The sequence below is a fragment of the Acanthaster planci genome, unplaced genomic scaffold (assembly GCF_054643075.1).
Source record: "Acanthaster planci isolate LZ-2023a unplaced genomic scaffold, COTS_SCS Contig170, whole genome shotgun sequence".
Taxonomy (NCBI): domain Eukaryota; kingdom Metazoa; phylum Echinodermata; class Asteroidea; order Valvatida; family Acanthasteridae; genus Acanthaster; species Acanthaster planci.
The window spans coordinates 32,501-43,157 of record NW_028257791.1 but is presented as its reverse complement, the minus strand read 5'-3'; the positions used below and the strand labels follow the sequence as shown (position 1 = coordinate 43,157).

Genomic DNA, 10,657 nt, shown 5'->3' with positions numbered 1-10,657 from the left:
CTGCGTTCTTCATCGGCGCACGAGCCGAGTGATCCACCGCCGAGAATTGTCTCTGGTTTTGGGGGGTTTGGGCTCTGTCCATCACCTCTCGATAACCGCGCCGGTGGCCCGGGCGCGGAGCATCCAGCTTTCTCTTCGGCGAGCCGAAAAAAAAACCACCGGCGGGAGCCGGGCCGAGCGGGGACCGGTCGCCTCTCGCGCGGCGGCCCCCTTCCCCAAGGGGGGCCGCTCCGACCGCGTCTCACCGATCCCCCCGGTCCATTCGAGGCCGAGCCCCGGCGTCCCGGGGCCCCGGCGAGCGCCGGGAGTCCCGCGCCCACGCGGCGCGGGCTCCGGCGCACTCCGGCGTGGGCCACTCCCGCCTACACCCGGAAGACAGCACGGTGGCCGGCCCTCCCCGCCCGGGCGGACGGAAGGGGGCCGGCCGGGCACGCTCTCTCACTGCTCGGTAATGATCCTTCCGCAGGTTCACCTACGGAAACCTTGTTACGACTTTTACTTCCTCTAAATGATCAAGTTCGATCGTCTTCCGGGCGCACGAGCGAGGCGCCGGGGGCGCCCCGCCGCGGCCCGTCCGAGGATCTCACTAAACCATTCAATCGGTAGTAGCGACGGGCGGTGTGTACAAAGGGCAGGGACGTAATCAACGCGAGCTGATGACTCGCGCTTACTGGGAATTCCTCGTTCAAGGGAGACAATTGCAACTCCCTATCCCAAGCACGAATGAGGTTCAACGGATTGCCCAGACCTTCCGGCCAAGGGCGGCTACCCGCTGATCCCTTCAGTGTAGCGCGCGTGCGGCCCCGAACATCTAAGGGCATCACAGACCTGTTATTGCTCAATCTCGCGTGGCTGAACGCCACTTGTCCCTCTAAGAAGTCAGCGCCCGGCGCGGCGGCCGGCGCGACTATTTAGCAAGCCAGAGTCTCGTTCGTTATCGGAATTAACCAGACAAATCGCTCCACCAACTAAGAACGGCCATGCACCACCACCCACAGAATCAAGAAAGAGCTCTCAATCTGTCAATCCTCACTGTGTCCGGGCCGGGTGAGTTTCCCCGTGTTGAGTCAAATTAAGCCGCAGGCTCCACTCCTGGTGGTGCCCTTCCGTCAATTCCTTTAAGTTTCAGCTTTGCAACCATACTTCCCCCGGAACCCAAAGACTTTGGTTTCCCGCAGACTGCCCGCCGCGTCATTGGAGTAACGCCGGCGGATCGCCAGTCGGCATCGTTTATGGTTAGAACTAGGGCGGTATCTGATCGCCTTCGAACCTCTAACTTTCGTTCTTGATTAATGAAAACATTCTTGGCAAATGCTTTCGCAGTCGGTCGTCTTGCGGCGATCCAAGAATTTCACCTCTCACACCGCAATACGAATGCCCCCGTCAGTCCCTCTTAATCATTACCTCGAGTTCCGAAAACCAACGCAATAGAACCGAGGTCCTATTCCATTATTCCATGCTCTGCTGTCCAGGCGGTCGGCCTGCTTTGAACACTCCAATTTTTTCAAAGTAAACGTTTCGGCCGCGCTCGGCACTCAGTCAAGAGAACCGGGCGGAGACCGAGAGGAAGGCCAGGCGGGCAGTGGCGCGCCTTGCGGCGGACCGCCAGCCTGCGCCCAAGATCCAACTACGAGCTTTTTAACTGCAGCAATTTTAATATACGCTATTGGAGCTGGAATTACCGCGGCTGCTGGCACCAGACTTGCCCTCCAATAGATCCTCGTTAAAGGATTTAAAGTGTACTCATTCCAATTACAGGGCCTCGAAAGAGTCCTGTATTGCTATTTTTCGTCACTACCTCCCCGTGTCGGGAGTGGGTAATTTGCGCGCCTGCTGCCTTCCTTGGATGTGGTAGCCGTTTCTCAAGCTCCCTCTCCGGAATCGAACCCTGATTCTCCGTTACCCGTTACGACCATGGTAGGCGCATAACGTACCATCGAAAGTTGATAGGGCAGACATTCGAAGGATCCGTCGCCGGTGCGAAGACCGTGCGATCGGCCAGGTTATCCAGAGTTCACCAACGGAGCCGGGACGGGCCCGGGTTGGTCTTGTTCCTAATAAGAGCACGCCTCCCGCAAGGTCGGCGCTTGCTGGCATGTATTAGCTCTAGAATTACCACAGTTATCCATGTAGGGGGATGCGCTCCAAGGAACCATAACTGATTTAATGAGCCATCCGCAGTTTCGCTTGGTAAAGCTTTTACTTAGACATGCATGGCTTAATCTTTGAGACAAGCATATGACTACTGGCAGGATCAACCAGGTAGCCCCTCGGGGCCGGGGCCCGCCACCTCGGGCCCTCCGGACTGCTCGGCCGCGCCGCGGCTGCCGGGCCGCGGCGCCGGAGTCCTGCGCCTCTCCGCTCTGGTTCGCCGCCGGGCCTCCGCTCCCTCCGGCCCGCCGCCGGTCCCTCGCCCTCTCCGGCCCGGCCGGGGCGGCGCTTCCTCTCCTTCCCCCGGGCGCGCGGGCGGCCGCTGGAATGCCGCCCGCCGTCCCGGTGCGCCGGCCTCCTCTCGCCTCGATCCCGGAGGGGGCGGCCGGACCAGCCGGGGAGGCTGGCCCGGCTTGAGCTCCCTCCGTCTGGGGGGTCCCCGATCGGGGATCCTGCCTGCCGCCGCCGGGGCTGCGGCTCGGCGCGACCGCGGGGCGCCGCCCGCCGCCTGCTCGGCGGGCGTGCCGCGGGATCGCTCGCGGCTCCGGCCGCGGGGGGCCGCTGCCTGGCCGGCTCTCCGGGCCTGGGACGCCGCCGAGCGACGTCAGTGCGCCTTGGGCTGCCGGGACCCGGCGGAGGTCGGGTGCGACCCGCCCCAGGGCGGGCCGGTCCCTCCGCTCCGCGGAAGCTGCCGGGCCAATCCGGACCTCGCAGATGTTGCTGCTCGGGGGCAGCGGAGAGCCCGCCGCTCTCCGAGGGGTCCTGGCTCCCCTCTCTCTCCCTCGCTCTCTTCCCGCTCGCTCGTCCGCAGCGGGCCGGGCTGCACCATCGCACCTCCCGTCCCGGGGTCCGGCAGAAACGGCGACCCCGGGAGCGACCTTTCCCACACCTCTTCAGCAAGGCCGGGCGGGCCTGGCCGACGCTCTTCCGGGCAAGAAGGGTCGGCCGGCCGCGCCGAGTAACGCCGTTGGCGGAGCGCCCGGCGGGCCTCCCGGCGGGGCGGCGGACCGCCACTTTTTTCTCCGCACCTCCCGTCCCGGGTCTCTCCGGCAGGGCCGGCCGCGGCCCGGGAGCGGCCTCTTCGACACCTCTAAGCAAGGCCGGGCGGGCCTGGCCGACGCTCTTCCGGGCAAGAAGGGTCGGCCGGCCGCGCCGAGTAACGCCGTTGGCGGAGCGCCCGGAGGGCCTCCCGGCGGGGCGGCGGACCGCCACTTTTTGTTCCGCACCTCCCGTCCCGGGTCTCTCCGGCAGGGCCGGAAGCGGCCCGGGATCGGCCTGTCCGACACCTCCTCGGCAAGGCCGGGCGGGCCTGGCCGACGCTCTTCCGGGCAAGAAGGGTCGGCCGGCCGCGCCGAGTAACGCCGTTAGCGGAGCGCCCGGAGGGCCTCCCGGCGGGGCGGCGGGCCGCCACTTTTGTTCCGCACCTCCCGTGCCGGGTCTCTCCGGTGCGGGGCTTGTCCAGACCCCAGGGGGAATAGCACCGAAGGCTCCGGCTCAACCGCGTGGGAATCTCTATAGACTGTATGGACAATATATGGCTGTACTGATTCAAGGCAGCTCGATCGGAGCTCGAGACCACCCTCCCCCTATAAATAGGCAAACCAGGGAGTGGGGGTTAAGGTCCAAAATGCTCTCATTGAAATACGCACGTTTTGGGCCCAACCTGTCCCGGCGCAAAGCCCTCTCAGGGGCCTTGGGTGGGCCGGCGAGCCGATTGACGGCAGGCCCGGAGGCGCCCGGCCCGCTCTCCGCGGGCGACCCCGGACATCCGAACCTCTCGGACCAGGTTTTCCGAAGAAGGCGATTCACCGCGCCGCACCACCCGCCCCGCCGGCCTCAAGCCGTTTTCGTCCCGGGAGGCGTGTCGGAAATGCACGGCTTAAGGGGGGCCGCGTGCGGCTGCGGCGAGTTTTTTTTTCCGCCAGGACGGCAATCGGCCGCCCCGCAGCACCAGTCCCCGCCGCTCCGGAGCCGGGCTCGTCCAGACCCGAGGGGGAATCGCTCCGGTGCCTTGGGCTCCGCCGTGCGGGAATGGCCGCATCGTGTGGACGATGGGATGGGCTGTACTGATATCTGGCTCGAGACCATCCTCCCCCCTATAAATAGGCAAACCAGGGAGTGGGGGTTAAGGTCCAAAACGCTCTCATTGAAATACGCACGTTTCGGGCCCAACCTGTCCCGGCGCAAAGCCCTCTCGGAGGCCTTGGGTGGGCCGGCGAGCCGACGGACGGCAGGCCCGGAGGCGCCCGGCCCGCTCTCCGCGGGCGACTTCGGACATCCGAACCTCTCGGACCAGGATTTCCGAGGAAGGCGATTCACCGCGCCGCACCACCCGCCCCGCCGGCCTCCAGCCGTTTTCGCCCGGGGAGGCGTGTCGGAAATGCACGGCTTTAGGGGGGCCGCGTGGGGCTGCGGCGGTGTTTTTTTTTTCCTCCCCGAGACGGCAGTCGGCCGCGCCGCACCACCAGCCCCCGCCGGCCCGGCGCCGTTTTCGCCCGGGGAAGCGTGTCGGAAATGCACGGCTTGAGGCGGAGGACGTGCGGCGGTTTTACCCGAGGATGACGATGCACCGCGCCGGGCCGACCGTCCCGCCGCTCCGGAGCCGGTTTCGCCCGAGGAACCGCTGTGGAGCCTCCACGGTGTCGGAAATGCACGGCTTGAAGGGGACGACGCGCGGCTGCGGCGGTTTTCCCACAGGACGCCAATTCACCGCGCAGCACCGACCGAGCTTCGACGAACAACCAGACGACGGAACACTACAGACACTGCTCTCCCCACTTGTTCGGTGGCATGCGGCTCTACTGAAGCTTCCGCATTCCCGCTGCCTCTTTTTATAAGCGGGGACCATTGTGAAGCCCGCGTTTGTGATGCAAAATCGGTCTTTTCGTTGCCGGGCGACAGACAAAGGCCGATTACCATATACGCGGGTCTGCCTTCTTTCACCGTGTTCGCTCGAGCGTGGGCCCAGAACAATGGCCGAAAAGCGGGCAGAGGATCTCCGTTATTACGGCGGCTACGGCCGCCCCGGGCTGGGAAGGCTGCTCTAATTCCCTACTACCGCACCAGCGGTTGCCCGTTCCGGGGGCCGGCCAACGTCATTCCGTTCACCGCACCGCCCCGGAGCTCGGGGCCTCGGTCGTGTCGGAAACGCACGGCTTTGGCCGGGCGACGCGCGGCTGCGGCGGTTTTGCCGGGACGGCAATTCACCGTGCCGCCGCCGGGGAGCCGGGCTCTCGAGCTCGGGGCTCGGTCGTGTCGGAAATGCACGGCTCGAAACGGACGACGCGTGGCTGCCCCGCCTGCTGGCGGCCGGAGCTGAGCTCGCACCACCCGCCCCGCCCCGCCGGGATCGGCGGGGGAATCGTGTCGGAAACGCACGGCTTTGGGCCGGCGACGCGCGGCTGCGGCGGTTTTCCCGAGAGGGCAATTCACCGCGCCGCACCCACCGTGCCGTCGCCGGGGAGCCGGGCTCCCGAGCTAGGGGCTCGGTCGTGTCGGAAACGCACGGCCTCAGCGGGGCCGCGTGCGGTTTTCACCGGACGGGAATTCACCGCGAGGCACCGCGGGTCCCCTCGGGCCAGCGGGCCCGCCGCCCGGCCGGCCGGTGTCTCCTTCGCCGCACCGTCGGGGGGATTTCTCAGGCCGGGCCGGGGCCGCCGGGCCCGGCGGCGTGCCGCGCGCCGCCGGCGGCGGGCCTGGGACGGGCCAGGAAATCGGATCGGGGCCGGTCAAATTTTGGCCCTGCTGACGGAGACACCCTCCCCCCTATAAATAGGCAAACCAGGGAGTGGGGGTTAAGGTCCAAAACGCTCTCATTGAAATACGCACGTTTCGGGCCCAACAGACCCCGACGAGAGACGCTCTCGAGGGCCGGGGTGCCTCTATGACGCGTTCGCGGGTGGGGACGAGTCGGTTTTTGCGCCCGAGTCGGGTCGAAACCGGAGATCCGACATTTCGCGGACCACCAAGTCCGAGGAAGAAAAGTCCAGCGGGGCGCCACGCCACGCCGCCCGTCCGGCGCCCGCGGCGGGACCGTCGCCGCCCGCTGCGAGACTGCTGCCCCGGGCCGGAGGCCCCGGTCCCTCCCCGCCCGGCCGCCCGCCCCGCCGCTCCCCCAGAGCCCTCCTGCCGGCTGTACCGCCCACCCCGCCTTTCCAGTGGGCCGGGGGCGGCCCTCTCGGCCTGGCGAGCCCGGCGGCCCGTCCCGGCGTTCGCGGGTGGGGACGAGTCGGTTTTTGCGCCCGAGTCGGGCCGAAACCGGAGATCCGACATTTCGCGGACCACCAAGTCCGAGGAAGAAAAGTCCAGCGGGGCGCCACGCCACGCCGCCCGTCCGGCGCCCGCGGCGGGACCGTCGCCGCCCGCTGCGAGACTGCTGCCCCGGGCCGGAGGCCCCGGTCCCTCCCCGCCCGGCCGCCCGCCCCGCCGCTCCCCCAGAGCCCTCCTGCCGGCTGTACCGCCCACCCCGCCTTTCCAGTGGGCCGGGGGCGGCCCTCTCGGCCTGGCGAGCCCGGCGGCCCGTCCCGGCGTTCGCGGGTGGGGACGAGTCGGTTTTTGCGCCCGAGTCGGGCCGAAACCGGAGATCCGACATTTCGCGGACCACCAAGTCCGAGGAAGATAAGTCCAGCGGGGCGCCACGCCACGCCGCCCGTCCGGCGCCCGCGGCGGGACCGTCGCCGCCCGCTGCGAGACTGCTGCCCCGGGCCGGAGGCCCCGGTCCCTCCCCGCCCGGCCGCCCGCCCCGCCGCTCCCCCAGAGCCCTCCTGCCGGCTGTACCGCCCACCCCGCCTTTCCAGTGGGCCGGGGGCGGCCCTCTCGGCCTGGCGAGCCCGGCGGCCCGTCCCGGCGTTCGCGGGTGGGGACGAGTCGGTTTTTGCGCCCGAGTCGGGTCGAAACCGGAGATCCGACTTTTCTCGGACCACCAAGTCCATGGAAGAAAACTCCAGCGGGGCGCCACGCCACGCCGCCCGTCCGGCGCCCGCGGCGGGACCGTCGCCGCCCGCTGCGAGACTGCTGCCCCGGGCCGGAGGCCCCGGTCCCTCCCCGCCCGGCCGTCCGCCCCGCCGCTCCCCCAGAGCCCTCCTGCCGGCTGTACCGCCCACCCCGCTTTTCAAGTGGGCCGGGGGCGGCCCTCTCGGCCCGCCTAGCCCGGCGGCCCGTCCCGGCGCTCGCCGGTGGGGCCGAGTCGGTTTCTGCGCCCGAGTCGGGTCGAGACCGGAGATTCGACATTTCTCAAAACACCGACTCCCGGGGAGATCTCTCCAGCGGGCGCCCGAGCGAAGCCGCCCGTCACGGCGCCCGCTCGCCGGTGGGGCCGAACCGGTTTTTGCGCCCGAGTCGGCTCGAGACCGGAGATCCAGCCTTTGGCCGAACACCCAGTCCGTTTAAGATCTCCTCAGCGGGCGCCCCCCGCCACGTCGCCCGTCCGGCTCCCGCTGCGAGACTCTGTCACCGGGACCGACTTGGCAACTCGCCACCCCGCTGCCGCTCCCCCGGAGCCCTCCTGCGGGGTATGCCGCCAACCCGGGATTTCGAGGCAGTTGGGGGCGGCCCACTGAGACTCGCCGCCCAGCAGCTCATCCCGTCGCTACCGGCGGGCCCTCCTGCGGGACACGCCGCCGACCCGGGATTTCAAGTCGGGTCGGGGGGCCGGACACCTCGGCCTTGCGGCCGGGCCGCCCGTCCCGGCGCTCGCTCGCCGGTGGGGCCGAGTCGGTTTTTGCGCCCGAGTCGGCTCGAACCCGGAGATCCCACATTTGTGAGGAACACCGAGTCCCGGGAAGATCTCTCCAGCGGGCGCCCCCGCCACGCCGCCCGCCCGGCACCCTCGGCGGGACCGGTCCCCGCCCGCCCCGCGGCCCCTCGCGGCGGGACACCGGGACCGACCTGGCAACTCGCCGCCCCGGCGCCGCTGCGCCGTAGCCCTCCTGCGGGCTGCACCCCCGACCCCGCTTTTCCAGTCAGGTGGGGGGCCGGCCCCCTGAGACTCGCGGCCGGGCAGCCCGTCACGGCAGCCCGCTCGCCGGTGGGGCCGAGTCGGTTTTTGCGCCCGAGTCGGGTCGAGACCGGAGATCCCGCATTTCGCGAAACGCCGAGTCCCAAGAGGAAATCTTCAGCGGGCGCCTCCGCAACGCCGCCCGCCCGGCACCCGCGGCCCGACCGGTCCCCGCCCGCCCCGCGGCCCCTCGCGGCGGGACACCGGGACCGACCTGGCAACTCGCCGGCCCTGCGCCGCTGCGCCGTAGCCCTCCTGCGGGACAGGCCGCCGACCCCGCTTTTCAAGTCAGGTGGGGGGCCGGCCCCCTGAGCCTCGCGGCCCGGCAGCCCGTCACGGCCGCCCGCTCGCCGGTGGGGCCGAGTCGGTTTTTGCGCCCGAGTCGGGTCGAGACCGGAGATCCCGCATTTCGCGAAACGCCAAGTCCCAAGAGGAAATCTTCAGCGGGCGCCCGCGCGAGGCCGCCCGTCCGGCGCCCGCGGCCTGACCGGTCCCCGCCCGCCCCGCGGCCCCTCGCGGCGGGGCACCGGGACCGACCTGGCAACTCGCCTCCCCTGCGCCGCTGCGTCATTGCCCACCTGCGGGACACACCGCCGACCCGGAATTTCAAGTCAGGTGGGGGGCCGGCCCCCTCGACCTCGCGGCCCGGGCCGCCCGTCCCGGCGCTCGCTCGCCGGTGGGGCCGAGTCGGTTTCTGCGCCCGAGTCGGGTCGCACCGGAGATCCCTTTTTTCCCCCCAACACCCAGTCCGTTGAAGATCTCCTCAGCGGGCGCCCCCGCCACGTCGCCCGTCCGGCTCCCGCTGCGAGACTCCGGCGCCGGGACCGACTTGGCAACTCGCCACCCCGCCGCCGTTCCCTCTGAGCCCTCCTGCGGGGTATGCCGCCAACCCAGGATTTCCAGTCAGTTGGGGGCGGCCCACTGAGACTCGCCGCCCAGCAGCTCATCCCGTCGCTACCGGCGAGCCCTCCTGCGGGACACGCCGCCGACCCGGGATTTCAAGTCGGGTCGGGGGGCCGGACCCCTCGGCCTCGCGGCCGGGCAGGCCGTCACGGCCGCCCGCTCCCCGGTGGGGCCGAGTCGGTTTCTGCGCCCGAGTCGGGTCGAGACCGGAGATCCCACATTTCTCAAAACACCGAGTCCCGGGGAGATCTCTCCAGCGGGCGCCCGCGCGAGGCCGCCCGTCCGGCGCCCGCGGCCTGACCGGTCCCCGCCCGCCCCGCGGCCCCTCGCGGCGGGGCACCGGGACCGACCTGGCAACTCGCCTCCCCTGCGCCGCTGCGTCATTGCCCACCTGCGGGACACACCGCCGACCCGGAATTTCAAGTCAGGTGGGGGGCCGGCCCCCTCGACCTCGCGGCCCGGGCCGCCCGTCCCGGCGCTCGCTCGCCGGTGGGGCCGAGTCGGTTTCTGCGCCCGAGTCGGGTCGCACCGGAGATCCCTTTTTTCCCCCCAACACCCAGTCCGTTTCAGATCTCCTCAGCGGGCGCCCCCGCGACGTCGCCCGTCCGGCCCCCGCTGCGAGACTCTGTCACCGGGACCGACTTGGCAACTCGCCACCCCGCCGCCGCTCCCCCCGAGCCCTCCTGCGGGGTACGCTGGCAACCCGGGATTTCCAGTCGGTCGGGGGCGGCCCCCCGAGACTCGCCGCCCAGCAGCTCATCCCGTCGCTACCGGCGAGCCCGCCTGCGGGACACACCGCCAACCCGGGATTTCAAGTCAGGTCGGGGGGCCGGACCCCTCGGCCCCGCGGCCCGTCCCGCCGCCCGCTCGCCGGTGGGGCCGAGTCGGTTTCTGCGCCCGAGTCGGGTCGAAACCGGAGATCTCCCATTTCTTAAAACACCGAGTCCCGGCAAGATCTCTTCAGCGGGCGCCAGCGCAACGCCGCCCGTCCGGCGCCCGCTCGCCGGTGGGGCCGAGTCGGTTTTTGCGCCCGAGTCGGGTGGATACCGGAGATCCGACATTTCTCAAAACACTCAGTCCCGGCGAGATCTCCTCGGCGGGCGCCCCCGCGAGGCCGCCCGTCCGGCGCCCGCGGCCTGACCGGTCCCCGCCCGCTGCCAGACTCTGTCACCGGGACCGACTTGGCAACTCGCCACCCCGGCGCTGCTCCCCCAGAGCCCTCCTGCGGGGTATACCGCCGAACCCGGGATTTCAAGTCAGTTGGGGGCGGCCCCCGGGACCCGCCGCCCAGCAGCTCGTCCCGGGCCGCCGGGCGTGCGCCGGCTCGCTCCGCCGTCTCTCCCGGCGGGCCCTCCTGCGGGACACGCCGCCGACCCCGCTTTTCAAGTCAGGTCGGGGGGCCGGACCCCTCGGCCTCGCGGCCCCGCTGCCCGTCCCGCCGCCCGCTCGCCGGTGGGGCCGAGTCGGTTTCTGCGCCCGAGTCGGGTCGATCCCGGAGATCCCCCACTTCTCAAAACACCGAGTCCCGGGGGATGTCTCCAGCGGGCGCCCACTCAACGCCGCCCGTCCGGCGCCCGCGGCCCGACCGGTCCCCGCCCGCTGCCAGAC

The 10,657-nt window shown here is 70.2% G+C and overlaps 1 non-coding gene across 1 annotated transcript; it reads right to left on the bottom strand.

Annotated features, from left to right (window-relative positions):
• Positions 1–449: 449 nt before the first annotated feature.
• LOC147795096 (small subunit ribosomal RNA) lies at positions 450–2,265 on the bottom strand. Its single transcript, XR_015424132.1, has one exon. It is a non-coding gene; the product is annotated as a small subunit ribosomal RNA (ribosomal RNA).
• Between the last annotated feature and the right edge of the window lie 8,392 nt (positions 2,266–10,657).